We start from the raw sequence: 5,000 nt of genomic DNA, 5'->3' as shown, positions 1-5,000 counted from the left end.
ATCTTCCTTTCCCCATTAACGCGCCACTTTTCTGAAGTTCCTCACTTTCAACTTGTTTTTCTCCTTTCTTCCTTTCTTTCTTTCTTTCTTTCTTTCTTAAATCCTTAGTTTTGCAAAGTAGGCAAGGACACAAACAGCTCCCAGCATCGGCAGCTTAAGTATATCACCTCCCCAAAGACCAGCATCCAAGCTACAGACCGGAACCAATGCAGCTCCAAGCAGTTCCTCAAGTTTTAAAAGCGGTTTGGTTCCATGTTATTTTTTACCCGCAAGGAACAGACAATGCCTTCTAAATTGACTTCCCTCAGGAATGCTGCTCTCTCTTTCTCTTTCTCTCTCTCTTTCTCTCTTTCACACACTCTCACACACACGCAGAGCCGATTGGAGGGAAAGATGAAAAAAAAGGGTACTCCAGGTGTGTGAAAAGCGTCAGACGTGACGGAAGAGTAGAAAGAGGAACGCTGGCTCCCGGTCACCTCCTGCGACCGTGGTTAAAAAGCTCGCTCTGTTACGTCCCCAGTTGTGTCTCATGAGCAGGAGGAGGAAGAGGAAATGTGCGATGAAGAGGTATACGTGTGTGTGTGTGTGTGTGTTTCGTCAGAAGGGTTTAATCCCAGAGGTGAAGACCTGGCTGTGTAGAAAGTCCCCTAGGTGTGGCTGAAGCTGAGGGTTGTCTCAGAGCGAAAGCAAGCCACACGGAATTCTGGGATATCACTGACCAGGGTGATTTGGGACCTCTGGTGCCGGCTACGACAGACGTATCCGGGCCACTGGGTCGTCCTTGGTACCCAAAGGACCTCTGTGCCTTGTCCTTCCGCACTCCGGAAAAATCTAGAACTTTCCTCTCGTCGGCGTGTTCCTCCTTACCTCTTGTGTCATTTGCAATCAGAGAGCAGAGTGGTGTAGGATCAGCCAAGAGGCAAGTCACTGTGTTTGTGTGTTTTTATTCATTTGCTCATTTTGTAATTCACTGGTGATAGTTGCTAAGGAAGAGCTCCAGTCTTCCAGGAAGTGCAGACTGTCGGCAAGGATGTGTTCACTTTGTTTTTTTCTTCCTTCCTCTGGTTGCCTCTTTCTCTCTTCCTCTCTCTCTCCCTCGTTGTTTTGGTTGAGGGGAATTTTTCACCAAGTCGAAAGCCAGCCTCCGCCTCTTTCCTCTCCTCTCCTCTCCCCCAGTGAAGGAGTCGGCAGGGGTGAATTCCACGTCAGAACCCTGGTGGAGTCGGAACGCCGGGGCGAAGCAGGCAGCGTTCGTTCCCAAATCACCCTACTGGTGCCGAAGGACACGGAAGGGAATCTCACATGGCACCTGGGGAGACAGGACAGACAACACAGCTTTTCTTCATTTCATTTCATCAGTCTCTCTCTCTCTCTCTCTCTCTCTCTCTCTCCCTCCCTATGTCTCTATCTGTCTTCTCTGGCTGTGGCGTCTCGGTAACTCTGCTCTCCATCTTTCTATGACTCCTTCTGTCTCTCCATCTCTGTCTCTATCATCCTCCCTGCTTTTGTTCCTCTCCATTTCTCATCACTCTCTTGATCTTCTCTCTCTATTCCTTCATTTTTTCTCCACATTCATTCCTCTCCCTCCCTTCCTTCCCCATGTCACAGTCTCCATCTCTCCCTTCCTCATTTTATGTAACATCAGTTGGTTTTCAAGCGTCACAATTACAGCAAGAAGAAGAGGCTCAGTTAGAGGAAGGAAGGCGTCCAAGAGGGACATTATGAGACTAAGGGGAGAGACAGAGACAGGGAGGGAGACACAGTGAGGAAGACAGACAGAGAGAGAGAGAGACAGAGACAGGGACAGGATTCAGCTGTGCTGATGTGTCGTAGGAAAACCCTGGCTGGCAGTGCCCATGATTGCCACCCCTGGGAAGCATGCAGGCGCTGCACTCACCTTTCCCCTGGCTGTGCTGGTGGTGGCGCCCTGGGCACAGCGTGCGAGCGACGAGCCCCTGAGTGGCAGCCAACGGGCACGGCCGCGTCCGAGCCAGGCGCATCCTTCCCCGCTAGCTCCGGCACGGTCTGAATCCTCCCATCCTAGCTCGCGCCGACGCTTGTGTGCTCTCTCCCTCCCTCTCGCTCTGTGCCTTGCTCACACACACGCACGCACACACACACACACACACACACACACACAGATGCTTGCTCGCTCGCGCTCTCTTCCCCCCAACACACACACACACACACACACACAGACGCAGACGCTTGTTCCGACTGACAAGCTCTGGCTTGCGCTCTATCTAGACTGCACACTCTCTTTTTCCTCTGACTCTCTCTGTCTATTCCTTCTCTCTTTCTCTCTCTTTCTCCTTCTCTCTCTCACTTACTGTCTGTTTGCAGACAAAGCTCCCTCAGTCCTTTCATTCACCGCCTCAGCTGAGCGTCGGAAGCAAAGGAAAAGAGTAGGACGAGGACGGAGGTGTGGAGGAGGAGGAAGTGAGGATGAAGAGGAGGAGGAGGCAGCACTGAAGAGAGCCAGTGAGGAGGAGGAGAAGGCGCAGGAAGCCAGGGTGAGGAGAGGAGAGGAGGCTGCTGCTGCTGTCACTTCTGCTACCCCTCTCTTTCTCTCTCTTCTCTCTCCCTCTCTCTCTCTTGCTCTTGCTCTTGTGCTGCAAATCCCAGGCAAGAGAAAAAACGCCTCCCGCTGTCATCAACAAACGCTGCTGCTTCTGCTGCTGCTGCTTCTTCCTCTGCTGTATGTGTGTGTGTGTGTGTGTGAGCGTGTTTATATCTGTGCGTGTGTGAGAGGCAGAGAGATGTAGGCTGCTTCCACCACCACCACTGCTGCTGCTGCTGCTGCTGCTGCTGCTGCTGCTTCCACTATGTTCAGGCTCTCACTACATTGACTGCCCTCCTTACATTTCTTTCTTTCTGTCTCTCTCTTTCTCTGTCACTCTGTCACTCTCTCACTCTCTCTCTCTCTCTCTCTTTCGCTCCCCCCAGCGTCGTGCTGCGTCCTCACTGACTGCTGGATTGAGAGACGATGATGCTGGAGTTTATGTCAAGCCTAGGCGACTGCCAGATCTCTCTCTCTCTCTCTCTCTCTCTCTCCTCCTCCTCCTCTCTTCCCTCCCCTCGCATCACTCACTCGGCTGCTGGCCGCTGGCTGGCTGAGGGGAGGGGCCTGGCTTATGCTCGGGCTCTTAAAGGGACAGCACACCTTTCCTCCATCTCCAGCTCCAGCTCCTCTCTATTCTGTCATTCCACTCAGATTGCACAGAACAGCAGAGACTTCTGTCTCAAAGACAATGTCTTTCTCAACATGTATCTCTCTCTCTCTCTCTCTCTCTGTATCAATCTATCCATTCATCCCTTTCTATCTCTTTATCCTGAGTATATCTTCATGTGTACGGTTTTTATTGTATAACAGTTCATTCACACACTTGTTTTCCTCTGAATGCATATGTGTGTGAATCTGTATTGTTTCGCCGCGTGTGTGTTGGCAAGAGTCCTAGGGCCTGACGTGTGTGTGTGTGTGTGTGTAACTTTGCTATCTGTATGCTAAAGCCACATCAGTATTACCAGTCCTCTGGTTGTGTGGAGAGCTCAAACACCACTATATTCTGCCCAGATGTTCTCACCACGGGCGGCAGCACTTTGCTCGCTTGTCATGCGTTTTAGCTCCAGTGTTTCTGTTGGAGTGGTGAAGCGCCTCTTTCACGGTTTGTGTTATTCGTCAGACAGACTGGCGGACTGCCTTGTGTTTTACTGAGCAGGTATGTGTTGGCATTGAACACACACACACACACACACACACACACACACACACACACAAACACACACACACACACACACACACAAAAACACACACACACACACACACGTTTGAGAGTCACCAGTGACTGCTACATGGTCAGTCCCAGTCCAGCCTCTGTGAAGCCTCAGACTGATTGGAGTATGATTAGCTTTTACCACATGAATTAAATGATTGTTATTATTATTATTAGACATGATTCACAAGGATTCATGGTTAATTCAATTATACACTAATACAAACATAACTATGAGTACTACATTTTATTGCTGCTCATTCTGACCATAAATCTACACACTGCACCTTTAAGATGAGCTGAGTGTTTGATCTTTGCATGTGCCTGGGTCAGTCACTAAACACGCGCACACACACACACACACACACACACACACACACACACACACATCTCATTAAGAAACAACACACTTGGCAGCTGACTTTGAGAAGGTTCTGGCCCTGACGTGAGCCAGTCGTGGGCCAGATCGTGGCCACTTCCCTCCCAAGGTCACGGGATGCCATCTGGGTTGATTTCAAATATTCCCTTTGGTCTGTTTGCTTTGATTTATAAATCATCTGATGAAATTAAGCCGGAGAATGAGACAAGCTTAAGAAAAATAAAGTAAACTGGAGAGATGTAAGGGCTATTGCTGTGGGTCTGAGCGCAGTAGGCAGAGTAGCCCAGTTTGATACGTTTCTATGCCTTTTCTGTGCCTGTTAATTAAAAGCGTATTGATCTCAGGCTACAGATATCCTCTGGGGCCAGACCTCTATTTACATAAGAGTGAATTTTATGTGACTGTGTGTGCGCGTTTGTGTGCGTGCGTGTGCGCACGCACACGCACGCATGTGTACAGGCTGAAGTGCAAGGGGTGTGTTAAGTGGTCATGCAGCACTTGCATTCTGTACTTCTCTCTAAATGTATGTAGTTATCCGTGTGTGTGTATGTGTGTGTGTGTGTGTGTGTTTAATGCACTTGCAAAGGTCTAGCAGGGCTCTCTTCATAAACATGTAATTTCAGCACAAAAGCACAACCGGCCCAAGAGAAACATCTTGCATCCTTTAGCGCACCCGTTGGCAGGTTAGCCAGCCTTGTCCTTACATGTACCAGCCTGTCCCTTATTCACCTCTTCTTGCTTCTCCTGTTCTTTTCAATCTACCCTCTTTTCCTCTTCTACAGCATTTATCTTTCTCCCACATTTACCTTCCCCCCTCTTCTCTTCTCCCTCTGCTTTCTCTCTTTTTC

General features: G+C 49.5%; 1 protein-coding gene across 1 annotated transcript in view; it reads right to left on the bottom strand.

The window, feature by feature from the left end:
- The window catches only part of insyn1 (inhibitory synaptic factor 1), a 66,995-nt gene extending 64,540 nt beyond the window's left edge, over nucleotides 1-2,455 (bottom strand). Inside the window, exons 1-2 of the mRNA XM_031587424.2 lie at nucleotides 1,898-2,455; nucleotides 1-1,309 (exon numbers count right to left, since the gene is read on the bottom strand). The exon at nucleotides 1-1,309 is cut by the window's left edge and continues 23 nt beyond it. The gene's annotated coding sequence lies outside the window, so the exon portion shown is untranslated. The remainder of the gene's footprint in view (nucleotides 1,310-1,897) is intronic.
- Between the last annotated feature and the right edge of the window lie 2,545 nt (nucleotides 2,456-5,000).

The sequence above is a fragment of the Clupea harengus genome, chromosome 20, assembly GCF_900700415.2.
Source record: "Clupea harengus chromosome 20, Ch_v2.0.2, whole genome shotgun sequence".
Classification (NCBI taxonomy): domain Eukaryota; kingdom Metazoa; phylum Chordata; class Actinopteri; order Clupeiformes; family Clupeidae; genus Clupea; species Clupea harengus.
Note: the sequence above shows the minus strand (reverse complement) of the source record. Positions and strands in the feature narration are given on the sequence as shown.